The following is a 12,367-nucleotide window of genomic DNA, read 5'->3' as shown; positions in this document are numbered from 1 at the left end:
ACTGGATTAAGAAGTTGTGGTCCATATGTACAATGGAATATTACTCAGCTATCAGAAAGAACGAGTTCTCAACATTTGCTGCAACATGGACGGCACTGGAGGAGATAATGCTAAGTGAAATAAGTCAAGCAGAGAAAGACAACTATCATATGATTTCTCTCATCTATGGAACATAAGAACTAGGAAGATCGGTAGGGGAAGAAAGGGATAAAGAAAGGGGGGGTAATCAGAAGGGTGAATGAAACATGAGAGACTATGGACTATGAGAAACAAACTGAGGGCCTCAGAGGGGAGGGGGGTGGGGGAATGGGATAGACTGGTGATGGGTAGTAAGGAGGGCACGTATTGCATGGTGCACTGGGTGTTATACACAACTAATGAATCATCGAACTTTACATCGGAAACTAGGGATGTACTGTATGGTGACTAACATAATATAATAAAAAATCATTAAAAAAAAGAATTCAAATGCAGAAGTCATTTACTTGAGAAGTGTAGGAAGTACTGGTAAGGGAGATGGGAAGAAAGAAAGGGAAGGGAGGGTAACACGAGGCTAATACTCCCAGGGAATTTAGAGTCAGAGTCAAACACATGCCTGAAAGTTTTCCCTGAGGGCAAGGGAGCTGGGGTATGTATACACAACTCTAGTCAGGAATCTGTTGAAGGCTACTTGGGGAAGGGGTGATGGCGTTATTATCATGACACTCTAAGTCTTCCTTAGGAGACATAGAGATTGCAAAGTGGATTCCAAGGCAAGAGAGAAGGCCCTCGGGTGGTTAATTAGAGTTCTACTAAAGGTGTTACCCAGTAACTGAATAGGAGTCCAAGTCTCCTATATTCTAGCAGTGCCTCACCTACACCAATTAACTACTTTCAATTTTTCCATATCCATTGATTTATTTCATTTAACTTCTTTCTACATATGGAATAATATTTCAGTCAGAGAGGAAACTGAATCATATACTCATAAGTTTTTAAAGGAGTCAGAGCTAGTGGCAGTTTTAACTTAATATCCAAGACTCTTAACTCTCAAATCAGTTCTCTTTACAACTGTAAACCTCCTGAGTCCTTCCTTGACTTTTAATCTTTAAAATTCTTCAGAGCCCATGGACATTCTGCCAACTTTAACATCAATATATTGCTATATTGCTACTGCCCTGAATATGATATTGATTTTTTTGTCAAACTGATGTTCACTTGATGATACCTCTATTAAAGCAATACACCCATAAACCTCAGACATGTTAGGATGAACTGGAGGATCCACCTACTCAGATGAGTTGTGTACTACATTTTATCAAAGTATGCAGTACCAACAGGATGCATTACACTTTCGGAGTGGGTTTTAGAGCCCTCATTGGAAATTTAAAAGGTAATAAACTTTGTTTTCTCTATGTTTCCAGATATTCCAATAGTGGGAAGAAATACCATCACGAAACGGATGGAAGAACACTGTCTATATTAAGAGTCATGCAAGAGTGAGCAAGTTAGGTGAGCTTCCTCTTGCTCAGGCATTTTCCTACATTCCTGAAAAGGGGAATTCAGGGATGTGGAAAATGGAGGGAGAAGCCCAGACCATAACCCTGCTGTAGTCAGTAAAAATTTCCCTCATGAGTAAAAGTTTTTCTTTTCAAAGAGCCAGCACAGAAGCTTTGAATGAATGGTTTCTTCATTTCTTCCCCTTCCAGTGTCTTGGTTTTTATTTTTTATTTTTGGCTTTTTGGAGTTTTTCACCTTAGGAGTACAAGGGGCTCACATTGGCTTTCTGCCCGTAAACATTTGATTTCTTTTTGGTATTCCACTTAAACCAATATAATGATGATTGATAGTTGTTTAGTAAGACTAGAACTCAAGAGAATGATTCATGGATGGCTATGTACTTTCAAGAGCTTCAATCATTATGCATCTGAAGGAAAGACAACAAGTACCACAAAGAGCTATAAGGCACATATATTAATGCACAGATTCTGCTCAGTTTCTGGAAAGGAAATAAAACAATTTTTGGAAAGTGGTTATCACATCTATCAGAAATTTTCTTAAAACATTAGAACATAATCTGAACCTCTATGTACGAATGGGAAGAATGTCAAAATTCCTATCCTTCAAAGTTGAAGCTGTTTTTTGTGGTTTGATTCATAATAGTCTCCTAAACAAGACTGCCTGGAGGGTGGCAGCTCACTATGATGGCCACAGAGCATGAGATTTTTGGGAACAACATGGTAAATCATTTATCCAACAAATACTGTTGAGAGGCACAAGGGATATTATGGTAAAAATTTCATAGTCTTTGGCTTTTTGGAGCTGAGTTCAAATGTGGAAGGCAGTTAACTGAACAGCAAGTATAATATAAAACAAGTACAAATTAGGGTGCTGTAGGAATATGAGAGGCACAGTAAACCCAGCATTTGGGATTCAGGGCAGGCTAAGAGTTGGCGTTGGGGGATATGGAGAAGCTAAAAGGATATATCAGCAAAAACACTGCTGCAGAGGCAAAGGAAAGTACAGCCCCTTTGGGGAACCATGGGTAGTTCCATTGAACTGCATGGCAGTGAGCAAAGGCTGTAAACGGGTGACAAATGGGGCTGGGAAGGCCAAGGCCTTATAAGTCATGTTAAAGAGCTGGAAATTCATCTAAATATAATAATTAATTAAGAAGGCTTAAAAAAGAAAGTATTATAATCTTATGCACTTTTGAACAATTGTTCTGGCTGTACCATGGAGACTATTCTTAGAAAACGTAAGACCCGTAGGCAGGAAAATCTGTAAGGATCCTCTAGCAATAGTTCAGACAAAAGGCAGTGGTGGCCTGAACTACAGTAGTGATGATAAGTACAGGGACAGATAAATTTGAGAGATATTTAAGAAGTCGACTTTGTAGGCCCTGGTGATTGTTTAGAGGCCAGTAGAAAGGACAAGGAATAATCAGAACTTCTGGCTTGGGCAACTGAATAGGTGCTGTGCCATTTACTGAAAACTGAAAACTGAGGAAAAGATGCAGTTGTTATGTGTATTAGCCATTCTGCAGAAATTGGTATTTTCATCATAACATTTATAATTGTTTTAAATTACCTCCAGGTCCTTTACTTTGCCACCAATTACAAATAATATACATTTTACAGATGAAAAATTCAAGGCGTAAAGAAATTGAATGACTTGCCCTTGATCACATACATCATAAGTGGCAACATCAGGACTGGGGCAAGATCTTATGTTTCTAACACCATTGCTTATTGCACTCTGACTCTCTTCCCTGGAAGCTGCATTAACTCTTAAGAACCACAGGGATACTATCTTTAGTAGTATTATCAGTGATTACTAAATGATGTTCTGATGACCTGAAAGAGATGATATTGCTTTCCAAGCTATTCAATCCACTCATCCAGCAAGGCAATTTCAGCCTCCCAGAGCTTTATGTCTTTTCGGGGATCTTATTTTTAGAAAGAACAACCTTGAAATAGTCTTCCTACCTTTCCCTTAAAAGTATTCCACAATGACATTAGAAATAAGATATTTGTTTCAAAAGAAATAAACATTCAGAAGTAGGTCCTCATCAGATAATAAAATCATCATATTCTTATGATATTTACGTGGCAAAAATATCATGGAGTATATTTTCTGACTATAGGTAGATTATTTACCCTGGCTGCTTAATGAATTGTTTTATTTTCTACAACTGTTTTCCCTGTATTACTGTCTTAGCTTCAGAGAGGTTTTCTGAGACCAATATCCACTAACAAAAGCTGCTCTGCTGATACAAATAAAATAAAATGCAATTTTCTGAAGTTTTCAAAATACTATTGCTAATAAGTAATGAAAAGAATCTTCTCAATCTTAATTTTCTTCCATACATGTTTATTAAAATTTGGGACCTGCTACAAATTATTTATACCAAAATCTAGTGTAAGAAGATTCTGGAAAGATGGGACAACAACAAGCCATGACTTGCAAAATAAAAACAGACAGAGGAACCATAACCATACTAAATAAGCCATGGAGAACATTAGGTAACAGACTATCCTCATGAACCTCAAAATACAAAGTGGATGAAGACAAACAATAGCTACAAGACTTGATGGCATTAGCACTTGAGCAAGAGAAAGCAGAGGAAAGAAGTAGGGAATCTGATGGATCCCAGAATAAGAAAACCCCGAAAAAGCCAACAGCTAATCACCAGAAAGCACATCAAGCTGATCTGGAAACAAGAGTTAAAATCAGGAGAGGTTTTGTTCAATTCAGTATTGGATGAATAAAAAAGATTCCATGAGGGGAAGTAAAGGGGTTGAGAAGTTTAGCCCCTAGAAACTGGGTACTCTTGAAATCAACTTGCCATGGCTCTTTTTTAGAAGAGAGTCCACACTGAGGACTACTTCCACTGCTGGAAGTAGTATCAAAATCAAGCAGGGTATGTGAAACAGAGATGAAGGAAATTGAAGGTCTAGGCAAAAGCGGGGAAAGGGAAGAAAACCAGGAAATCTCAGAAAGTAAGTTGCCGTCTTTTGGAAAGCTATGCAAAAACAAGAGATGAGAGCGCGCTGTGAAAGGAGAAAAGCTATTGGGGCAAAGACCCCTTCAAAAATCACAGGGAGACAAATTTCACATTAAAATGTGAATGATGAGGCTGGAAAGCTTGTCCAACTATACAGTGAAAAAGCTATCAAAAACTTGTTAGTCATGTCAAAAGGACTCAGAAGACTGCTTGGTCATTAAGCATTGAGCATCTTCTAACATCACAAAAAAGACATAAGCTGACGTTACATGCCTTCTAATGAAGGAATACACCAGGACCTGGAGTCTTGCCAAAGGGATCCAATCTGAGTTCAATCCATTGATTGACAAATGGTACCAGTTACCATTTTATGAGGACAGAGGTACATGATGATTTTTATCATGAAAAGGAAATCAGCCAAATCCACACAGTGGTAAACTTTACTAGTTGGATGTCCTGAGTTTTTTACGATATATGATGTAAGTGGGAGTTGGGGGACATAAAATGAAAAAACTGCAAATTAAAAGACACTTTAAAAACATTTCAAGTAAAATTTTTAAAGAGGCAAGACAAAACTACACTTTCTAGGAATTCACACTTGGGTAAGAAAGCCATAAAGAAAAGAAGGAAGTGGTTACTTTCAGAGTTAGGATAAATGTTTTCCAAGTCTCTAAGTATTTAAATAACTTTTATAATGAAACCATGATTCATATGACCCACAGAGACCTCTGTGATTCAAGTTTTGAGATAATTCATTACCTGACATTTGAGAACCACATTAATGACCAAGAACTTCCCCCACTGGTGATATCTTGCTTTGTGCTGACATTCCTACAACCTGGCATGTAGTAAATAGTCAATAATATTCACTGAAATAATCATGGCTGCTTTTCAAATTGCACATTTGGTTTTGAATTTTAAATCATCTTGAAATAGACACTTGTTCATTTGCCAGCCTCCATAAGACAACACAACTATGGTATCAGAAATTCGGCTCATTCTTTGTAATTTTACCATTAATCTGGGGACAATTCTAACATTTGAGAAATAAGTATTAATATTGCTTTCTTGCATGAAAATTTTCATAGAAAAACAATATTAATTCATTTTAATATTTTAATCCCTTTAAACGTATAAATAAGTAAGTAAAGGAATGGTAGGTAACATATAAATATAATACCCATGATACTAGACATTTAAAAATAATTTTTTTTAGTTGGAGAATAGGGAGTACAATAAGAGTAATCTTCCAGTTATCACCTGAAAAATGCACATCAAGATTTTATAAAGTAGAAAAATGATAACCAATATGAAACTTGCAAGAAAAATAATGTGTACTTATGGCTGGTTTGTTGTTAAAACCGTAGAATCTGTTTCAGGTATAGATTTGTTTTTAATTATGACCTGAGATCATCCTAGTAACTTTCATCATGGTTATTGAACTATTTTCTACACTTTTGTCTCTACTTTGTTCTTTCTCTTTAGAACTCTGATTTCATTTTTGAAAGTGTAAAATCTATCTCTACTTCCTGAATATGGCAATTACATTTAGATATTTTTTAAAGGAAAGCTATTTTGAGCTGTTACATTTACTTTTCAAAATCATTACCTTTGTCATGGACAGAGTAACTTCAGAATAGTCAGTCTCTAAAAAGTAACTGTCCTTGAGTTTTTTTCCTTGAGAATTCAAAGTCATTTTTATCCTATGCCCTAGATAATGTCTCCTGATCAATTCTATTTTGCTGTTTCTGGCATTATTTGTTTCTGAGATTTGACAAATTTATACCATCCCTTCTAGAAACAGCTTGGCAAATTAAAATAAAAAATATATTTTAAATATATTTAAATAAAAAAATAATATTTTAAAGTTTAAAATCACAAACTTTTCCAGTCCTAAGTGCTAATTTTGCCAGGTAAGAAGTTTTTCATACCCTCATGTTTGTGACCACAGAATATCATCCCAGCAGACCTCAGTAAATAGTGGTCAATTCAGAATAGGCAATAAATTTACTAAATTTATAATTATTAGCATTAAAATTAAAGCTATTAATTTTACTCACCCATGAAAATTTTAGATAAATCTGGAACTTAGGAACACACAAGTGGTAATAGGTAGGTAATATATTTACTTTGTTTTAATACTTGGCATCATATAAACACAGGTGATGGAAGGGAGTTAATTCTGTACAGCATTAAAACATATCCAATGGAAAAAATAACTCAGAAGTTTAGTTTTCCCAATACAAATATACACAGTGATCAGAGAGGCAGAGGCCTATAGCCAACACTCATTTAAGGAGAGCATTTAGTACAATGGCACCCCTAACTATGATACAGAAAGAGGATTTTCAAGATGCTAAGACTCAGGGCTGCTTATTGGGGCCCTGCACAAATGTTTGACCAAAGAGGTAAAGAATGCTAAAATCCATCCCATGCTCTACTTGCCAATCTCCGCACCCTGGCTTGGGATGGCTTACCCCAATATGTGTTATGATAGATAAGATGAGTCATGCCTCCAAGCAACAGCATCCTCAGAGATGGGTCTTTTCCTACTGTCACAAAAGTAATGCACCTCTGCCCTAGAACCACTGAATTAAAATATACAGGAGTGGGCCCCCATCACTTTTTAAAAAAAATTTAAATTCAATTTCCAACATATAGTACATTGTTGGTTTCAGATGTAGAGTTCAGTAATTCATCAGTGGCATATAACACTCAGTGCTCATCACCTCACGTGCCCTCCTTAATGCCTGTCACCCAGTTACCCCATGCCCTCGTTAATGCCCATGACCCGGTTACCCCATCCCTCTACCCACCACCCCTCCAGCAACCTTCAGTTTGTTTCCTATAGTCAAGAGTCTCTCATGGTTTGTCTCTCTCTCTGATTTCTTCAGTCCCTTCAATAGCTCAGCTGGTAGAGCAAAGGACTGCAGGTGACTCCCCCATCACCTTTTATTTTTAAAATCTCCTGAAGGGGGCACCTGGGTGGCTCAGTCAGTTAAGTAATGGACTCTTGATTTCGGCTCAGGTCATGATCTCAGGGCCGGGAGATTGAGTAGTCCCACATTGGGTTCCATGCTCAGCATGGAGTCTGCTTGAGTTTCTTGTCTTCTCCCTTTGCCCCTCCTCTCTTTCTCTCTCTCTCTCTTAAATAAATAAATAAATAAATAAATAAATAAATTAAAAAAAAAAATCTCCTGATGATTCCTAAGGACTTCCCATAGCTAAGAGAAATTTTAGAAATAGCACTACTTCTTATACCATATCTTTTCAATACACTGGAGTTAGTGTAGGGTGGCAACATAAATGAATGAATGAATATGTTCAGCTGAACCAGAAATCTTGTATTAGAGTGCTTTATCTTCATAATACATGGGTTAAATCTAGGCAGCACAAAATCAACCGAATGACAGTTAAAAAATTAAGTCATTCTACAACATGCTAGATATACATATTATTTAACAGATAATTTGATTTTTCACCCATGGATTATATAACAAATTGGTCATTCTGACACTGTATAGGGAAAACTTTAATCACAACTTACAGAAATTATAACACTGAGAGTAATATAATGTAAGAGAGAAAAAGGAAGACACATAAATTTTGGAATACTCATAAGTAGAAGGACTTGGGGGAACATTTTATTTACATAGTCTCAAAACTGAGATTGCTGGATCAAGGAAGATAAACAAGAAGGAAAAAAGAAAAGAAAAAAATTAAGGCTCAACTAATTTAATAAACTATGGCAAAATTAAGTAAGATAAGAGCATGGATGGATTTTTCCAGGGAATCATCAACAATGGCCATAGTTAGTCTTGTGTATAAACATATCCTACAAACAATGGTAAAACAAGAGTCCTGAATGAGGTAATAGCATGGGGGAAAAATGGTTTATAGTCGGACATTTCTTTAAAATTCCAGCTTCATCAGGTATACCTGTGTTAATCTTGTTAATTTCCTTCTTCAAGCTTCAGTTTATTCAACTACATGTCATAGGATTATGTGAGAAAGACACACAAAAATTGCCTAATAGTACAGAGTACAGAGCAAACACAAAGTAAATACTAACACTAAGCAATTGTCTTACTAATTTGCAAGATTGCTACTCTGTAACAGCATCAATCTCAAGAATACTGAGAGGGAAGCCAACTCCCTCTCTTCAGGAAAATCAGAGGCAGAGAAGATGATGCATGGAGGGTTGGGCATGGAAACTTCGCAAGCAGACAGTTAAGAAAAGAGGGCCCGATTTTAATGTCAAAATTTCAGTCGTAAGCTTAGAAACCTCCCTAAAATATTCACTTGCTTCTCACTCCTTTAAACTATAATTTCTGTTAGTGTATTTAAGATATTTTTTTTATTCTCTCGACTCTACCTTTTCTCTCTCTAGTTTATTTACTGTAGCGTCCCTCACTCTACAAATTCACCCACCTTGTGGAAACCCCCTATCCACTGACTTTACCACTGACCATAAACTCCTTTATGTTCTCACTTCTCTCTTTATCCAGCTGGGTATTGGGAATCCACTTCTGGTATCACTCTTTTATATAGGTTATTTATTTTCCTCGCTCCTCTCTCCCTTCACCCTTCTCTTTTGGAAACTCATAATTCTGTTTAATTCAACTCTTGACTTTTTCTGCAGTGTTGGGAGTGAGTAAAGATTTGGGTACTGTTCTGTTCTGTGCAGATGAACAGAGAAGGAGAAAGACACACAATTGTGGTCTACCTTGAAATCTGAAAATACAAGTGGGCATTCAGCACTACCCTGCAATCTAGCGGCATTCTCCCAGTAAATTAACTTTCTTCTTCTCTTGGAAAACTAATTCACACCTTCTCCTAAACTCAAATTTCCATTATCTCCTCCCTCCTTTCTCACTCTCTTGATGAACTTGAGATCTGTATCACTTAGAAAATTAGAAGCAATAGCACAAAATCCTCTCCAGTGACAAATATGCTCAACCCCCTGCTTCTGTAGCCATATACTCTGCCTTCCCTCCTGTTGCAATAGTATTCTTAACCTTGTGTCTGTGTGTGTGTGTGTGTGCCTGTGCATGCGTGTGTGTGCGCACATATGTGCCATGAGACCCTTTAGCAGTCTGGTGAAGCCTATGGATTCTTTTCAGAATAATGTTCTCAAATGCATAAAACACAATGCTGAGGAATACAAAGGAAACCAATTATATTAAAATTCAACTATCAAAATGTTAAAAACCTATTGTACAGTAATACATGTGTTTCCTTACTAATGTATTATACAAGATTATCTAGAAGTAGTCTAATAACTACCATATCTTAATATAGTGAGGAGAAAAATACTTAAGATATTTCCAACAGTTGTTTTGTGATTTGAAAATATCTATATTGGGGGCGCCTGGGTGGCACAGCGGTTAAGCGTCTGCCTTCGGCTCAGGGCGTGATCCCGGCGTTATGGGATCGAGCCCCACATCAGGCTCCTCTGCTATGAGCCTGCTTCTTCCTCTCCCACTCCCCCTGCTTGTGTTCCCTCTCTCGCTGGCTGTCTCTATCTCTGTCAAAGAAAGAAAGAAAGAAAGAAAGAAAGAAAGAAAGAAAGAAAGAAAGAAAGAAAGAAAGAAAGAAAGAAAGAAAGAAAGAAAGAAAATATCTATATTGGTAGCCAAATCTGATATGTTGATTCATTATTGAAGGAAACATTAAATTTCAGTTAGAGATCAATAAAATAAACGTAGTTTTTTTGCCCATCTGAGCTCACAAAATTTCTGAATTCTTACCTATGGGCTTCTTGAAATCGGTGGATACCAAATTTTAAATTTCACTTATACAAAAGCTGACTATATATTGGGTGAAAAACAAATTTCAAGGGATTAAAATCTGACTCTAGTGAAGCTAAAACATAGAAATCAATAATAAAAAGACAACTTGCAAATATCTCTAGATTTGGAAATTAAGAAATACTAAATAACTCATGTGTCAAATAATGAATTAAAGTAAAAATTAGAAAAAATTTAAATCTAAATTATAATTGTAACAAAAGATGAAATACCCAAAATTTTTGTGATGTAGATAAAGAAGTGTTAAAGGACATTTATAGCCTTTAAATTCAAATACAAAAACAGAAAGGAAGGGTTGAAAATTAATAAACCAAGTATCCATCTCAAGAAGTAAGAAAAAGAAAAACAAAATAAACTCAAAGAAAATGGAAGAATGGTAGGAGTAGAAAATAATGAAATAAACAAACATACATTTAGAGGGAATCAACAAAGCCACAGACTGATTTTTTGAAAAGATTAACCTGTTCATAAAACTCTTGGAAGAATAATCAAGAAAAACAAAAGACAACACATATCACCCAAGGAACATCACTACAGATCCTACAAACATTAAAAATACATATGAGCATGTTATAAGCAACTTTACACTGATAAAATATTGAAAATTTAAGTGGTGTGGACACAATTTTAATAAAGAATATTTACAATGTGAACAAAGAAGATACAAAAATGTGAATAGTCTTGTGATTATTAAGGAAATTAAATCCATAATTAAAAACCTCTTAAAGAAAACTTCAGGCCAAGATGGCACCTGGTGAATTTTTCCAAGCATTTAAAGAAGAGTTGTCCTCCATTTTACAAAAACCCTTAGAATATAAAGGGAAAAGTGAAAACTGTTTAACTTGTTTTGGCACCATAAACTTCATATCAAAATCTGACAAGAAAACAACAAGGAAAGAAAATTAAGTCCAACCCCACCCATGCACATAGACACAAAAATCCTAAACAAGATGTTAGCTAATCATATTCAATAAATACAAAATAAATAAAATATAATAATCAAGATGATAATAATCAAGGTTGTTTTAACACTTTAAAATAGCATAATTCACCACATTAACAAAATGAAGAGGAAACAAACGTGATCTCAGTAGATGTAGAAAAAAGTTTCATAAAATTTGACATCTATTTTAATAATTTAAAAATAGCAACTAGGAGCTTCTTTAATATGATTTTTTAAATGGACAACAAAAAATATCTACAAAACATAAAATTTATCTAAGTTAACGAATATAAGATATTCATAAAAGAACTTTTTTTTTCAGAATATCAGCAGCAACAATTTAGAAAATAACCTGTGCAAAGTAGTATCACTAAAGATAGCATCAACAAATATCAAATAAGCACCTTTGTTCCCATTTTCTGGTCAAGGGGAAGCCTAACGCACCCAAGGAGAAATGAACAGAAGATGGAGGTGGAGTAGGAATGGCACTTAAAGCAGTGGTGGAAGGGAGGTTGGAGCTCTTTGATAAGGAAGTGCCATAGACTGTCTAACCAAACATGAGGAAGGATTGCAGCTGCTGCAAAGATGGTGGCAGCCCTATGGCAGTGCTTCTACCAACATTTTACGTTACATTTCAAACACTAGAAATAAAAATGAATTCAAGTTTAGGAAATCAATTTGCAGGATCAGAATTATACATAGCTGCATGTTCTATAAAATCTCCCAGAACAAAAGAAGCATTTTTTAAAATAAATGTTAGGTTTATTTAGGTATAACGTAGATACAGTAAAACTGATTCCTTCCTTTGTATATGAGTTTTGACAAACATGTTCAGTCATGTAACCAAGACTACAACCAAGATAGAGAGTATGGCTGTCTCCCTCAAATTTCTCTTGTGCCACTTTGTGGTCAATCTCCTCCTCTCTTCCCTAGCCTTTGGCAAGGATTATTGATGTTTCATAGTTTTAACTTTTACAGAGGGTCACATGCCTCTTTGCTTCCAGAAATATCTTTTAAATGAATATAGGTACTGGGCAGTGGGTGGTACAGTTGGTCAAGTATCCAACTCTTGATTTTAACTCAGGTCATGATCTCAGGGTCATGAGATTGAGCCCAGAACCCATGCTG

At 35.8% G+C, this 12,367-nt stretch overlaps 1 long non-coding RNA gene across 2 annotated transcripts in view; it reads right to left on the bottom strand.

Annotated features, from left to right (window-relative positions):
* Nucleotides 1–12,367, bottom strand: part of LOC123801944 (uncharacterized) — a 327,897-nt gene that overhangs the window by 206,106 nt on the left and 109,424 nt on the right. Inside the window, exon 5 of one of the 2 annotated variants that reach the window (XR_015727900.1) lies at nt 10,663–11,170. The exons of the other annotated variant lie outside the window; for it this stretch is intronic. This is a non-coding gene — a long non-coding RNA (uncharacterized LOC123801944). Of the gene's footprint in view, nt 1–10,662; nt 11,171–12,367 lie in introns of those variants that run through there. 2 annotated transcript variants of the gene reach the window in all.

The sequence above is a fragment of the Ursus americanus genome, chromosome 20 (assembly GCF_024610735.1).
Source record: "Ursus americanus isolate L20-20 chromosome 20, mUrsAme1.1.p, whole genome shotgun sequence".
Taxonomy (NCBI): domain Eukaryota; kingdom Metazoa; phylum Chordata; class Mammalia; order Carnivora; family Ursidae; genus Ursus; species Ursus americanus.
Note: the sequence above shows the minus strand (reverse complement) of the source record. Positions and strands in the feature narration are given on the sequence as shown.